This window comes from Natator depressus, chromosome 2 (assembly GCF_965152275.1).
Source record: "Natator depressus isolate rNatDep1 chromosome 2, rNatDep2.hap1, whole genome shotgun sequence".
NCBI lineage: Eukaryota > Metazoa > Chordata > Testudines > Cheloniidae > Natator > Natator depressus.
Genome location: NC_134235.1, coordinates 63,294,940 through 63,312,044, shown reverse-complemented (window position 1 = coordinate 63,312,044; position 17,105 = coordinate 63,294,940). Strand labels below are relative to the sequence as shown.

General features: G+C 42.1%; 1 pseudogene; it reads left to right on the top strand.

Moving 5' to 3' along the window:
• Positions 1-2,934: 2,934 nt before the first annotated feature.
• Positions 2,935-11,626, top strand: LOC141981849 (GRIP1-associated protein 1 pseudogene; annotated as a pseudogene).
• Positions 11,627-17,105: the final 5,479 nt, after the last annotated feature.

Sequence of the window (17,105 nt, the reverse complement as noted above, 5' to 3'; positions counted from 1 at the left end):
TCATTTAATTTTGTTTGGACTTTATATTGTATTACAACTGTAATTTAAACATTGCATTATATTTATGTACAATATATTTAATATGATATGATATATTTAACACTTTACATTATATGATAATGTTTCCACATTCTTGAAACTAACTGTTTTTACCCCATCAAAATGAAACATTTCATCATTATCAAAACAAAATGATTCAACATTATTTAAGGGAAATGTTTCATGTTTCCAAATTGAGGGTTTTTTTTGAATTTCCATTCTGCAGTAAATTTTGGATTTTTGTTTCAGTTTGGAACAATAACAAATTTAGAACTTCAGACTTTCCCACAGATCGTAGTGTAGACGAATGAGTGTTAGATTGAGTGTCCAGAACTCCTGAATGCTAATCCAAGCTTTGCTCATCCAAGCTCATTGGGGGTTTGATTGTGGCTGAGTCCAATACAAGTCTCCAGGCTTTCCTTCAACCCTAGGCAGGCTCGCAGGGACTATCTCATCTTATGTCTGGGCCTGAATGTTTATAAAGTGCTTTCAAAATCCGCACTGCTTCATAAATACTAAGTGTTATTAATTAATTGATTAATTATTATTATTTACAGTCCAACTTGAGTATTATAATCCTCTTCCTCCACTTAGCTCTTTAGATTTCCTTTAAAATTTCACAGTGAATTTAGTGATTGTGAAAGGAGCCAGATGGATAGTCCAGATAACTGAAGCCTCTTTGTCCACATGACAGGTGCAGCACGGCCAGTAAGGGCGGGGAACACAGGCACCATGTTACAGTGCTAGTGTCAGAGCAGACACCACAAAAGGACTTCACATGAAGAAGTGGCCAAGAAGAAAGTCTGCACCTTTCCCTTTGTGCCAGTCAGGAGATCTGGCCTCATGGGAGGAATACATTAAAAGTCAGCCAGCATGAACTCGTCCAAAGGAGCTTAAGAAAATAATTTGAGGGACTCTGGCTGATCTGTGGCCCTTCCTCACCTGCCTATAATGCAGATAGGGGCTTAAAGCCAGTCTGGCCTTTTATCTGTTTAATCCTTGACCTCTCTGTGGAGACTGGCATAAAGGGTGTCTGTTGGTGCCGACTGTGCTGGTAATGGCCTGTGACTGCTATTGCATTTACTCAGGCCACCAAATAACTGCCCTCTGATAACAACTTTCAGTCAATTCTGGCCTGCAACAAATTTGACAAGGTAATGTAAAGATGAAAGGTCTGACACTCCTCATACTTACACCACTGGTATGCCTTTGACTTTTATGCAGTTATTCCTGATTTACCCCAGTGGGAGAGGAGAATCAGGTTCAAAACATCTGTGTTTTCTTTCTACCTTTCTTTAAAGTCACTGGTTCAAAATTATGGATAGGTGGGACTGGGCTGGTACGCTATTTGAGAATAGCACATATATCTTAAATAGCACATATACCTTTATGGAAAAGTGGTCTTTGAAGAACAGTAAAAGTAGCCTCAAGAGAATCTAAGTCTGTGATTAATTTGTTCAGCCACTGGGTGCCAATGTTGGCTCATCTGTAATATACGGAGGCATCTTTCTATGGGAGCAGAGTTTTTTAAATATAAAAGAAGAGGTTTCAATTTTCAAAGGCTTTGGAGGCTCAGAAAAATATTGCCAGGGAATGTGACTTTTTATTTAAACTAATCGGGAAATAGAATGTCAGGAAGGTGATTAGCAAAGGGCTGTGAAATATGTGGAGCTTCTGGGTTAACAAAAGAAAGATTGGGATCCTTAATGAAATGGGGTTGCTTAGAATTATGAATCTGAGAGGCTATTCCTTATAGTGATTAATGGTGAACCACTGTTTTAACTTTGGATCAAATAATGGGTTGCATCTGAAAGGCTTCATTAATCATCATAAGAAATAGGCTTGCCAATTCATTACTTCAGGGTAGATATGCTGAACAGTTCAGCAAATTTCAGGACGGGAGTGAAATTTAGGCAAGGGCTGGCTTAAAAGAATGCAAATGTTAGGGGTTTATTATCTGTTTCAATGTGTTGGGATTTATGAGCCAAGAATACCCCCCTCATTCGATAGCTTCCCTTTCTATTCCCTCCCTCTCCTCTCACCCACAAAATCTTTTTGCTAACAGTGATCATGATACAATAAACAACACATGCACAGCATCCAATCCTATATTTGAGGTCAAAGAGGTCATCCAATCCTATATTTGAGGTCAAAGTCTTCTGTTTGTTACAGGGGTGTAACTCCCAATAAAGTCAATGGGAATCAAACCTGTGTGCCTGACAACAGATTTTTTTCCTTTTTAAATAGTTATTATTCACTTTGCATACTTTGTTAATCCAACAATTGAGCATTAATCTTATTTCATCTTCAAACAAATTTCAACATAAGGGAACATTTGCAACAAAAACTTTTTTCCCCTTTCTTAATAAACTACTCTTACTTATATCTCCACACAAAAGCTTATGTTCTTAAGCCAATAGGATTCTTTCCTAGCTGACCCTTCTGGGTGGGAAAAGACAAGACTATGCAAGTAGCTTCTCCCGGTTGTGACCTGGCATAGGAGGTGGCCAGTATCTTTCTGGGGACCACAGGCCATACTCACTTGTAACACCTACATGGATATTAATACTAAAATGGGGCCAAGAAGGGGCCACCCCTCCACACTCTTTATCTACCTCTAACAAGGGATGGAAAGTGTGAACTGTTGAGTGAAACCCCTGGAGGAGGGGATGGAGATTGGAACTGGCAAACCATGGGGATTGGGAGAGGCTGGAGAAGGTATGGGGTGGAAAGGGGAGCCTGGGGAAAGGACAGAAGTTGTGAACTAGCAAAGAAAATAGGGTGGAAGTAGGGAATGTAAAGTTTGACAAAGAGTAATGTGGGGAGGAACTGTAGAGGGTGGCCTAGACAGGGTAATCTAGATGTGGTGATGAAAAGTGAGAGGTGGAGACAGAGATGAAGCAAGAGAAGAAACATGATGAAGGTATGAAAATAGAATAAAATATAGGGCACAGAGATGTACGCTGAAGGAGAATATATTGGGATGGAAAAGGAATAAGTTCAGGTGAAGAAATAGAGAATCAGAGGAGAAAAAAAATCTGTATTAGGAAACAAATGAGTGGGGGAGACCGAGAGACATATATAGCAATCAAATAAATGCAAGAAAAAATACAGAAGCAAAGGAAAAAAGAGAATCAAGGAAAATAACACAATTTTTAAAGTTTTATTGAACCTGATTTTTAGAGTTGGGCAAAAGAAAAAGGGGATATTTTTTGGAAAATACTTGCCCTTTGTTTTGAAAAAGTATTTCAACTTTCCACATTACTTGACCAGCTCTAGCAATAATATAATGCAACGATAAACACACTGGCACAAAAGCACCACAACATCAAGATCCTAATGTGCTTGTCGTTGAAGTCTATGCACTTGAATGATGGAGACTGATCAACAGCTGGAAATAACACATCAGCACCTGGGTGCTGTGTTAATTTGGTACATCAGCACTTTGCGTTCCACTGCCAGTTCATTACTTCCAGATGGTTGCTAAACTCTGAATTGGTAGACGGACTTTCAGAAGTCTGACTTCAATGGGAGCAGATCTGAGTACGTGAGTACAGTCTTGAACACTTTTGAAAATCCTACCCTTAGAACACAACATAAAAACAAAGGAATGGCCATTGTGGGTCAGACCAGTAGTCCATCTAGCTCAGTATCCTGTCTTCCAACATTGGCCAATGCCAGATGCTTCAAAGGGAATGAACAGAACAGGGCAATTATCAAGGGATCCATCCCCTGCCATCCAGTCCCAGCTTCTGGCAGTCAGAGGCTTAGGAACTCCCAGAGCATAAGGTTGCATCCCTGACCACCTTGGCAAATAGCAATTGATGGACCTATCCTCCATGAACTTATCTAATTCTTTTTTGAACCCAGTTATACTTTTTTGTCCTTCACAACATCCCCTGGCAACCGGTTCGACAGGTTGCCTGTGCATTGTATGAAGAAGTACTTTCTTATGTTAGTTTTAAACGTGCTCCCTTTTAATTTAATTGGCTGACCCCCGGTTCTTGTGTTACATGATTGCATAAAAAACTGTTATGCACTTTCTCACCACCACTCATGATTTTATAGACCTTTATCGTACCTTCATTGGTCTTCTCTATTCTAAGATGAACATGTAATCTCTCCTCACATGGAAGCTGTTCCATACTCCTAATAATTTTTGTTGTCTTTCTGTGTACCTTTTCCAATTCTAATATATCTTTTTTGAGATGGGGCAGACAGTATTCATGGAGTGGGAGTACCATGGATTTATATAGTGGCATTATGATATTTTCTGTCTTATCTATCCCTTTTCTAATGATTCCTAAAATTCTGATGCTTTTTTTTTTTTACTGCTCCTGCACATTGAGAGGATGTTTTCAGAGAACTATCCACAATGACTCCAATATCTTTCTTGAGTGGTAACACTTAATTTACACCCCATTATTGTATATGTATAGTTTGGATTATGTTTTCCAACGTGCATTACTTTGCACTTATCAACATTGAATTTCATCTGCCTTTTTGCTGCCTAGTCACCTAGTTTTGTGAGAACTCTTTGCAATCAGTGTTGGTCTTAACTATTTTGAATACTTTTCTATTGTCGACAAATTTTGCCACCTCACTGTTTACCCTTTTTCCAGATCATTTATGAATATGTTGAACAACACAGGTCTCAGTACAGATCCTTGGGGGGTCCTGTTGTTTATTTCCCTCCATTGTGAAAACTGACCACTTATTCCTACCCTTTGTTTACTACTTTTAACCAGTTACTGATCCATGAGAGGACCATGACTCTTATCCCATGATTGCTTACTTTGCTTATGAGCCTTTGGGGTGGGATCTTGTCAAAGACTTTCTGAAAATCCAAGTACACTATATCAACTGGATACCCTTGTCTATGTGTTTGTTGATGCCCTCAAATAATTCAGATAGATTGGTGATGCATTATTTCCGTTTACAAAAAACATGTTGACTCCTCCCCAACATACTGTGTTCATCTACGTGTCTGATTATTCTGTTCTTTACTATAGTTTCAACCAATTTGCCTGGTACTGAAGTTATGCTTACTGGCCTGTAATAGCCAAGATTGCCTCTGGGGCCTTTTATAGAAATTGGTGTTATATTAGCTATCCCCCAGTTATCTGGTATAGATGATTTAAGCAATAGTTTACATGCCACAGTTAGTAGTTCTGCAATTTCATATTTGAGTTCCTTCAGAACTCTTGCGTGAATACCATCTGGTCTTGGTGACTTATTTTTAACTTATCAATTTATTCCAAAACCTCCTGTATTGACACCTCTATCTGGGACAGTTTCTCAGATTTGTCACCTAAAAAGAATGGCTCTGCTGCAGGACTCTCCCTCACTTCCTCTGCTGTAAAAACTGATGCAAAAAATTAATTTAGCTTCTCTCCAACAGCCTTGTCTTCCTTGAGTGCTCCTTTAGCACTCAATCATCCAATGGCCACATTGATTGTTTTTCAGACTTCCTGCTTCTGATGTACTCAAAATTTTGTTACTGTTAGTTTTTATGTCTGCTACTTGCCTTTCAATTTTTTTTGTGGCCTACCTAATTATATTTTTACACACTACTATATTTTCCTCAGTAGGATTTGATTTCTAATTTTTAAAGGATACCTTTTTGCTTGTAATCATCTTTTACTCTGTTGTTTAGCTGGTGTCTTTTTTTTTTGTCCTCTTACTGTTTTTTTTATTTGACATACACACTTAATTGGAGCCTCTATTAGGGTGTTTTAAAATAGTTTTCATGCAGCTCACAAGCATTTCACTCTTGTGACATTCCCTTTTAATTTCTGTTTAATTAGCTTCCTCATTTTTGTGTAGTTCCTCTTTTAGAAGTTAAATGCTATTATGGTGGGTTTCTTTGGTATTTCCCCCCTACAAGGATGTTAAATTAAAATTACATTATGTTTGCTAGTTCTGAGCAGTTCACCTCTTGGACCAGATCCTGTGCTTCCCTTAGGGCTAAATCAAGAATTGCTTCTCCCCTTGTGGGTTCCAGGACTAGCTGCTCCAAGAAGCAGTCATTCATGGTACCTAAAAATTATATCTCTGCATCCTGCCATGTTCCCAATCAGTATGGGGATAGCTGGAAAATCCCCCCTTGTTGCTTGGTTTTCTGGTTTTGTAGCCTGTCTACTCTCCCTGAGCATTTCACAACCACCGTCACTATCCTAGTCAGGTGACTCGTAGCACATTTCTACTGCTATAATCTTCTTATTCAAGCATGAAATTTCTATCTATTGAGATTCTATGGTATAGACTGATTCATTTAAGTTTTGTACTATATTTGACTTTACGCTTTCTTTCACATATTGTGCCATATCCACCAGCATAACTTACTCTATCATTCCTATATATTTTGTACCCTGCATTTCCCATTGCTTATCATCATTCCACCAAGTTTCTGTGATGCCTTTTATATCAATATCCTCATAATACCAGGCACTCAAGTTCACTCATCTTAGTGTAACCTTTCTGCAGGTGCAGCCAGCAGCAACCAGGGCCAGGTTCAATATCTAGGAGTTCCTTTCCATTGATACAACACAGAACATACTTGAGCCCCCACCCAGTAACCTGGGAAAATTACACACTGCCCCTACGTGCCTCTGAGTGGCAATACTTCCCCACACACAAGCACAGAGTCTGAGTGTAGAAAGGAAACTTTTAATAAAAGGAGGGGAATAACTCAGCATTAATTTGGGAAAACACCACAATCAGGGTTCATAAACAAACTTTGAGTAAAAGACCCACCCCAAGTAAGTTGGACAGAGTCCTTTTCCCCTCAGGATCTTAAATCCAGCAACTCAAAAGTCCCTTTCACATGCTTGACCCTTCTCTGCACCCCACTCACAGTTGCTGTCATTGATCAGTGCAGACTCAGAGTTCAGAGGTTCATCTGCAGAGTTCACTTCCCACCCTGGGTGGATGGGGGGTAAAGAGGCACCTTACTGGCTCCACTGACCGCGCACTTGCTAGCTGCCCTGTTGGACAGTCACCATGCCTCTATGTGGGGCTGTGCTTTGGCCCTCTCCTCCAGCTGCCCTGCTGGCCACTCGCCACGCCTCTCTGCCAGCTGCCCTGCTGGCTGATCGCCGGCCACTCCTGCTGGCTGTCTATGCACCACCCTTGCTGCCCCTCTCCTCCAGTTGGCTGCTCACCACCAGCCAACTGTCAGTCACTTTCTGCTGCCACCTGCCTCTCTGCTGTGACCTTTGCACATCAGTCTCTTAGTAATTTTTAGCTCTTAGGCAGGGCAGAAACACAGTCCTACCACAGCTGATTTCAGCATTTAAAATAACAAAGAGGCACCTAATGAAGCCTCTTTAGCTCTTTCTTTGAAGTGTGTGTGTGTGTGTGTGTGTGTGTGTTGGGGGGAGGGGGAGGGAAACAGGTTAAAACAATCCAGGGAGGACCCTTGCGGAAAGGTCCACACCTCCTGGCTGGGACACCTGTCCCCACCCCTCTTACTTTCACAGGGCTCTGGCATTCAAGCCCCTGGCTTAACGAGGTCCTTTCAGCTGAGGGTGGCCCCCGCATTGGGACAGGTTAAGTACAGTTCTGCTCCCATTTATTCATACAATAATTACAGCATTGGTAACAGCATTTTACTATCCCTGCATTCAGTACTAAAGTGATTGGTAACCCAACACCAGCTAAAGTTGATTACTTTGAGCAAAACACCGCTCTATCTGCTGGATATCTAAGCAGAGCAGGAGCAAATTGTATTTACATGAACACACCTAAAGTCTCTAGCTAGCTGTCAGAGAAGAATTCATTCAGACCCTGCTTACATTTAGACATCTAGCATTTATATACAAGCACTTATCAAATTTGTCAATATTTAGTTGTCTGCCTTCATGTGATGCCATTGTATGGGACTCTTCGATGACTACAGAGCTCAATGACAAACACATTGGTGACAAAGCCTCACAGCACTTGAGGCACTGATGTGTTCATTGCTGACATTGATACCCATGACAATCAGACATCAGTTAATCAAAAGTTTTTATATCGACATTGCAAGCTATGTGGTATGGGGAAAGGAGGAAAACAGGGTCATCACTGCACCCCTGTGTGTTAGGGAAGTGATATTATCCCCATTTTACAAAATTGAGGCAGAGAGAGATTAAGTGTTCAAGGGTCACACAGGAAGTCTGTGGTGGAGCAGGGAAGTGAACTGAGGTCTCTGAAATCCCATGTGGGTGTCCAAACTACTGGATGAGTTTTTCTTGCTTCCATTCTGTCCCCTGCCCTGATCAGGCTTTAAATGTGTTTTTAATCAACACTTTTAGATTTAAAAATTTTAATTTTAAATGTTTAAAAGCTAAATAGGACAAAGGAAAGTTAGGGCACAAAGTAGGGGAGAGCAGGAGACTGAGGGGCAATAGGGGCAGAGAAGGAGACTCCAGGTGAAGTGCTGCTATGGGTGGGCAAGTGGCTGGCCCTAAAAATTTACTGTAATTGGCAAATATGATCAATATAAAAATTAAAAGGTGAAACCCTGGCCCTGTTGAAATCAATGGGAATTTGCCATTGACTTTAGTGAGAGAACGGAGAGAGGATCCCTCCAGCAAACTGGTGAGAAGCTGCCTGAGAAGCTGACACTCCAAGGAAGGAGAAGTGGCACAGGAGGTGGCTGGGGAAGCTCACAGAAGAGGAGAGGTAGCTTAGGGAGCAGCAAGGGACTGAGAAGGATTGGTTCTGGCTATTCCAAACATGGGCACTGAGCAGGAGCTGACTAGAGTGGAAAGGTATGAGTTCCCCTGCCTACTCCATCCAAAGACTTTGGAGAAGGCTCTAAACCCAAGAGACCTAACGCTGTCTGGCCCCACTGGAGCCATGGAACTTCTGACTCCCCATTATCCTGAAGGGGAAAGAGAGTATTGGCCAAAGGACTGGGCCATAACGAGAACTTGATGAAAACAGAATTGTGTGTGGTGACAGAAAGTGGGATGGAGTCAGGTGGTGTAGCACCAACAAGGGAGCACCAACAGATAAAGGACCCATATTACACATGGTACGAAAAGTGGGATATGAGAGCCCCTCCCATAAAGGAGGGATGATGATACAGAGCAATGCTTACATCCCTCTTGAGCACTAAATATTGGATATCCCATATCTACAGATGGGGCAGCAGCAAGGACTCCAAGAGCACCTGTCCTGGGAATGGCAGGGAGCCCAGTATCCACCACAGCATCCAGAAAGTTGGGCTTGTCCCTAGAATGGCAGAGACAAAGGGGTTGCTTGGTGATGCAGAGCACTGACACACTTGGGGAGGTCCAGGTTATGCAGAACACTGCATCTCAGATGCCAGAGACCTCGATGGATAATAAAGCCAAACAAAACGTCTGATGAATCATAGTTTGGTACTGAGAAGAGTGAAGTCCCAGGGATAATATGTTTCTAGTGTGGGGAGCTGGGGCACGTAAAGAGACATTGTCTAGAAAGAGCTCTAAACCACAGATGGGACATCACTACAGTGTGTCAGAGGCTGTATGTCTGGGCAGACCCAGGATATAGAGGCCAGCTTAAGTGCTCAACAATGGGGTTCACGCTTCGCCCCATTTATTGTGGATATGGTGATGCCTCCTTCAGGCTCAGGGCATAAGAGTTTGAGACGTTTGAAGGGCATAATACAGGAACCAGAAAAAAATCGCTTAGAAGGTGGGGAAGGTCAGCCTAGGTCCCAAAGTCCTCAGCGTCTCAGGGAACAGGTGGAGCAAGATTACTAATGAGATGGTGGAGCATTTATTCAGTTTGCAGATGCAAATGTGGGCTTTCCTAGTAAAATTATTCCAAAAAGGGAAGCAAACCCAGAGACTACCAAAGACGTAGATTGAGTTAGTAGAGGTAAGTTACCTAGTTGAATCTAAGATACAGGGGCTGATTATGGCATTGCATAGGGAATGTGGCCTTCTACAAGAGAACGCCTGGGTTAACATCCAAGAGGCTCAGCAGTTGAGGGTGCTGCTCCATTAGGCGATGTCTAAAGTAGTCCCCACACTGGAGGACTGTACACATGAACAAGATATCAAAGGCCAGATGGCACGTGGCTGGGAAGGACCAGTTGTAGTGGTGGCCAATACGCGAGGCCAGGGAACCTTAACTTTAGAAGGGAAGCAGGGCTGAGAGTACTGTATAGTTCAAACTGAGGAGTGCCACAGCAAAAGTTTAACGAGGGACAATCAGTTTAGGAAAGCAAATATAGACTTATATAGACTATAAGGATGATAGGAGATATGATGGTGTCCAAGTACACATCTTCCCTCATTGCTTTGGAAGGGTAATCTGGCAACAACAGCAATAGGACTCAGAGTCCAGGAAGCACCAGTTTCATATGGCCACGAGGCAACCCAGGGGAAGAAGGGACTGTTAACAGGACAAGTTCCCAGGAGACAAAATGGAAAGGACCTGAACAAGCCTTTTGGCCCCAATAGAGATGCTGCAGAAAGGGTGGACAGACATTGGCCAGCACCAAGTTGAAAGGATTTGGAGTAACAGCCACGTCTTGAGATGAGAAGACGACCAAGAGGAACTCCAGTGCATGCAGGGGCAACTGCTAGAACTCCAGACTCACAACCGTCAGCTGTCAGATGAGCCGCAGAAGAACAGTGCAGAGCTGACCAGCATGCAGTATTTGTGGACAAGGAATCTGACACGGCTCAGAAGGCTGTGAGTAAAAGTGGAAAGACTTGGGAAGTTGAGGTGCTGCTCCATGACAATGAGATGCCCCAGAACAAGCTACATAGCCTGGAGGATGACTTTCACCTCCAGAACAGCATGCTCATGCAGAAGTCCTCTGAGAAGTGTTCTCAGACTGAATGGCTGGAAGAGGACAAGAGGATTTAATACAGAGTCCCAGTGCTTCACAGACCCCGGGCCCTATAGATGGGGAGCAACTGAAGCTACAGACTGAGAACACAGCACTCCAGAAAAATGTGGCACCCCTGCAGGAGCAATACAAAAGGAAGTACTCCATCAGGCTGAGGACAGGGGTGGGGGGTAGAGGGTAGCCCCCAGGACCCCCAACGCAAGAGGCAGAGCCTGCAGACAGGCAGACACCAGACAGCAGCCCCTCCCAGACCCAGCAGCTGCTGATGGAGAAAGAAGAGCAGAGGCTGCTGAAGGAAGGAACAATTGCAGAATGTATAGATTGTGAAAAAACAGATCTCCAGGCTTCAGGATGAGCTGGATAAGCGCATTAAAAATCGAAAAGAGTTTTCTGCAGATACTGGTAGAGAAGGAAACTCCTTTTAGTCATAGCAAGACCACAAATCGAGGAGATCCAGGGCAGGAAGGACAAGGAGCTGAAATTGCTGCAGCTTCACACCATAAAATGTAACAGGGTCTTCAGACATCTACGCGGAGTGTCTCCAAGGACCAACTACACAGCCAGCAGAAGGCACGTGAGGTGGCTCGACAAGCCTGCCAGGACCAGATCCAGATGCTGAAGATTCAGGAGATGTGTCTGAGAGACCAGAGCATAATGCTTAGCCTGGAGCTGCAGCAGCAACAGAGTGAGAAAGAGATGCTCATAAGGCAATGGGACAACTTCTAAACTCAGCTACAAGAATCCTTCTAAGCCAACAACCACCCCCTGGAGCAAACAGAGGAACCGAGAGAACTGAAGGTGACAGTCCAGGAGGAGGCACAGAGGTGCAATAAGTGCACAAGCATGAACTTTGAAATAGAAAGCCTGGTGACAGTTGATACGGAAGCTTACATCCCCAGAGGAGAATGGGGTAATTATTCAAGCACCCTGCACAAAGTTGTAAGGGAATGGATTCACCACCCAGTGAAGGACTTAGCATGTTCGTCCATAGCCTGTGTCAACTATAGAAGCTGCAGTAAGATCTCCAGCTACCCAACAAACAATCCCCATTGGAATGGAGAAAGGTAGAAAATAAGGTTGCTGTGCCAATAGGGTCAAAGAGGAAGTCATGGCACAACTCAGCACCCCAGAGGGCCAAAAGGCAGTAGCCTTGCAGGAGCTAGAGGAAATACGCTCTTCATGGGACTGGATCCTAGCTGTAGCCATAAAACAAGAGCAAGAGTTAGTCTGCATGAGCATAAAAAAGGAGGACAATGAATGACAGAAGGAGCTGAGGGAGCTTTGTGAAAAAGCCATTCAAGAGTCCCAGGTTATCAAGGCACAGGATAAGAAGACTGAATCATTGGAGGGTGAAAAGGTAGCCCCCAACAAGGAACTGAACCCCAGGGAATGTCAGGCCCAAGACAGACCGGGTGAGGCTGTGCCTGCCAGGGAAAGCCTCCAAGCTGGTGAGGAAAAAAAGGCATGCCCAAGAAGCAGCTGAAGTACAAGAGGAGGGGTTAATGCTCCTCTCTGAGACCTGAGATTTGGAAACGGCAAAGCAAGGCCCTAAAGAAAATGGAGCTGTTGTACAGGTAAAGGAGAACCTTTCGGGGAGAACAGATAGCATTACACACAATATGTTGTGGGTGCAAGAGGCTCAGACATGGGTTCTTATAAGCTCTTTATTGATGGCCATAGGAAAGAAGAGGCCATAATAATTAGAAATCCCAATGGGGAGTTAGTTTGGATGAAAAACAACATTGTTTCTGAAAACTGTGCTTGTGAGTGGATCCTGAAAGGCTGTGACCAAAGAGACAGAGACAGTGTTGCACAGATTTACCCAGCGAGAGCACAGCACTGTTGATTACCTCAGAAGAAGTAAGAGGATTAGACTTACAAGATGCGCAACAATTTTGAATGATAACATACCAAAGACTACGGAGCAGTTCATTTGTCACATTGACTGTCAATGGAATTTTAGCTCCTAAGTGCCTAAATCCTTTTGAAAGTGAGATTTAGGTCCTGCCTAAATGAACACTTAATTTGTGGCAAACTGGGGTGTAAACATACCCTGCAGTAGCCTGCCATGCTCTAAATGCCCCCTAGTGCTCTTTGAGCTATCCTGCTTTGAAATGGGAGCAGATTAAAGTGCATTTTGGAACTTTTAATATATGGCAGCAGGGTTTATGTGGACCCTTAGTGAACAGCAGGCTAGTGTGGGGTAGATTTGCACTCCAGCTTTCACAAACAAAGTGTTTGTATAGACAACCACTGAGGCTCTTAAATCGGTTACCACTACATCACCTAAATACCTTTAATAATCTGTCTTAATAATCGCCTTAGTCTTTGATGTGTAATTAAAAGTGAATCACTGAAAAGGCTGGAACACTAATGCCAGTAAGCTACTGAGAAAATATACTTTCATGAATGTTTCAGTTTTCAAATATATTCTACATCTCTAGGAAATTAAAATCAAAGATAGGCGGTAAAGGGAAAAGATAATTATCGTTACAATTTAGGAACAAATCATTAACTCAGTGGAGAGTTAGCTTGTTATCAGTGTTTTGGCTGTTACTGTACATTTTGAGTTGCATTGTTAAAATGGACTTGAATGGAACACTTTTAGGCCTTGCCTTCACTGGGAAAAACTAACACATGTTAAAAATAACTATTAAATCCTAGTGAAGACAAGGCATAAAGAGACTAGCCAAAAATAAAACTGAAGCGTCCAAAAGTAAAATCAAAGGGCAGTATTATTAATATGAGGTCAGTCTTTTGAAGTCCTTACACAATCCTTAAATTGATAAAATATCCACTGGGGCTTCAAGTCTTGTCCTAAAGACAGAAAAGTAGTTCATTTTATATTATAGGAAAAGCTATGGAAATAATGCACACACTGAAAATTAACATTAGAAAAAGACGCATTGACTATCTGTTCTGAACTTGGGAAACTTTCTGCTAGGAAAGAACCATTGGCAAGGGATGATTCATATTCATTTGATGATTCAAAATATTTTGTATATGAAAAGGCCAAGTTAGACAGACAGAGAGTTCAGCCATGCAGAGATGTTCTCATATTATCAACAGAGTTAAACTAAAATAACTAATAGAGTCAATGTACTCAGATAATAGTGCACAGATATGAACAATATCAGTTGCCATATTAAAACTAACCTTTATAAACTAATCATAATTCTCACAAATAATAAAAGAAAAACTCCCTGGTGTTAGGGAAAACAAAAAAGGCAGAATGTGGCCCTTCAAATGTTCGCATTGAGCAAAGTGTGCACCAAAGACACTTTTGGAAATTGACATTTACCTTTTCTAATTAAATGCATATAAATATTCAAATACCTGAATAATTAGATGGATTAGTTATTGTAAAGAAAAAATGTTTTGGTGTTATTGTGGCTCAGAATTAAGAAATTTTAAGAATTAAGAAATGTCATACTCAGTTATGAACCACCAGAGGTCAGTATATCCAGTAAAATGAATTGGACAGCTCCTTTGCACAGATATCTACAACCCACTATTAGCTCTAAGGGTGTGGGGTTGTTGTTTAATTTGAATAAATATTGCTAAGTCATAAGAGACAGGTAAATATACTAATAAATTATAAAACCATGCATTATCTTGAATTAAGAGATCTGCCTGTCCAAAATATATTTGGTATCTGTTCAGACTCATACTTCCAGCCTAAAATATTGTCTTTAAATACAGAAAATTCAACATAAAGCACCACTTTCTATGAGAAAGACACAGACTGTTGTATTCCTTTGCCGCAGGAAAACTGACCCCCGTGAATTGTATAATAAAAGAGAAACTAAATCTCATTTATCACACTCTGAAGGAAGCTTAGTCTTATGTATCTTTTCCCATTCTTGCTACCTGGCCTTGCACATCATATTAGATATAGAAAGCACAATATCATTTATCAGATTTAATCAGTAAAATCTTTCCTCATTAATCTATTTATACCAGGGAAACCCTGTTTCTTGAATCATTTTGGATCTGGAATCCTCTGATTTAAAGTGCTACATGAGGCTGTTTTTTGTTCTAATGTAAAGTGATGCGTGATGCTGGTTTTCTATCAAAGTGATGCTGAAAGTTGGGTTTCTTTGGTATGCAGTGATGGGCAAAGGTAGCTCCTTTATATAAAATGATTGATGCTGAAACATCCTATGTAAACTCATAGGTAAGCCAGTGATGTAAAATAACACACATGGCTAGTCTGCTCTGTTTCTGGTGTAGAGTGATGTAGGAGAAAGAGCCCTTGTGTGGTGAAGTGATGAATGAGGTTGAGGTTTTTCTACTGTAAAGGCATGGCTGACCCTAGTTATTCACAATTCAAGATGATGAATAACGTTGGGATTCCCTGGTGTTCAGTGATGAGTGAGCAGGGATTTCATTGATATAAAGTGATGTCTCGGGGTTAGTATCTTGATTAACCAGGATATGTAGGCCTCAAATTCCTTTTCCAGAAACAAAGAGTAATATGAGGCTGGGTTTCCTTGAGGTCAGATATACATGATGTAAACTGGGGGATTTTTGATGCTCCAAGATCCATGGTGCTGTGCTTCTTCAATATAATGTGAAATCTGTACCTGTTTTTCCATAATATAAATGGTCTGAGGCTGGGATTTGCTGATGAACAGGTGTAACAGACGGAGGATCATCCAGGTGAGATCATATTTGATATAAATTACACAAATTAAAGAAATATAGTACTTTACACTATGACTAAAAGAATCCTCCAAAGGCAGCAAGTGACCCTATGAGGAGGAAGGGGTATCAACACGCAGCTAGACTTTGGTCTAAAAAGGACAAACTACAACAGGTGTGAAGTTGAACTGCATGCAAGTAGGACATGAGTAACTACCCTACACACAGACCTGAATTCAAAGGATTCCTTTGAAGTAATACAAAAGGTAAAAGAATATAAGTGTCTGTTTAATTTGGTTCTTTAAATATTGGGCAAACTGAAAAACACAGTGGAGAACTGTATAGTGGCAGAAATGTAGTTATATGGATGAAGTCTAATCCCAGTGTTCATTTTACAAAGAGGTTTGTGTGGAAGTCAAATGATAGAGAGGGATCAACAGCTCAGTAATAAAAGACTTGAGACATAATATAAATAGGCCGGCAAGAGCTTCCCTGTCAGAAAATGTTGCAACTCTCTTTGTAGAGGGAAGGAAGTTTGCTATAAATAAATTAAAGCACCTGAAGCCAATTAAAGCACCTGAAGCCAGTCACCTGATAACCGCCCCCCTGCTCCAATCAGACAAGGGAAAGAGTTGAAGCAGAGTGGATTGATGTTGGAGCAGAGAGCAGTTTGGAGGGAAGCAGAGGAGAGTTTGGAGAAGTGCTGCGGTGGGCTAAGAAGAGCAAGACCCTAGGGTAAAGGGACACCTGGTTTGTGCAGAGGGAGGGCAGGAAGCCCCACAAGCTGAAGGGCAGGAGAGGGAAGTAGCCCAGGGGAAGGAACCGCTAGTTCCAGCGGTTTACCGCTATCCCTAGGACCCCTGGGCTGGGACCTGGAGTAGAGGGCTGGCCTGGGTCCCTCCCTCTCCACTCCCCTCCTCGAGGACACTAGTGGGGCAGTTAATACCCCAGTTCCGGGGCGAGAAACGGTGCCCTGAACCCTCCCCAAGAAGAGAGAGTGCGAGACCCATCGAAGTAGTGCTGGCAATTTGCCACAGGTGTATTAACAGAAATTTCATAGATAAGACCCAGGAGGTAATTGTCTCACTCCCTTTGGTGTGGGTGAGGCATAAGCTGGAGTATTGTGTCCAGTTTTTGGTACCACACTTTAGGAAAGAGATGTACAAATTGGAGAGAGTCCAGAGGAGAGCAACAAAAATGATAAAAGGTTTAGAAAACCTGAACTATCAGGAAGGGCTTAAAAACATGGATATGCTTTGTCTTGAGAAAAGAAGACTGAAGGTGGACCTGTTAGTCTTCAAATATGTAAAGAGCTGTTATAAAGAGGACAGTGATCAATTGCTCTCCACATCCACTGAAGTCAGGATAAGAAATAATGGGCTTAATCTGCAACAAGGGAGATTTAGGTTAGACGTTAGGAACAACTTTCTAACTATAAGTATAGTTAAGCACTAGAATTGGCTTCTAAGGGACGTTGTGGAATCCCATCACTGGAGCTTTTTAAGAACAGGTTAGACAAACTCCTGTCAGGGGTAGTCTAGGTAAATTTGGTCCTGCCTCAGCAGCGGGTGCTGGACTAGATGAC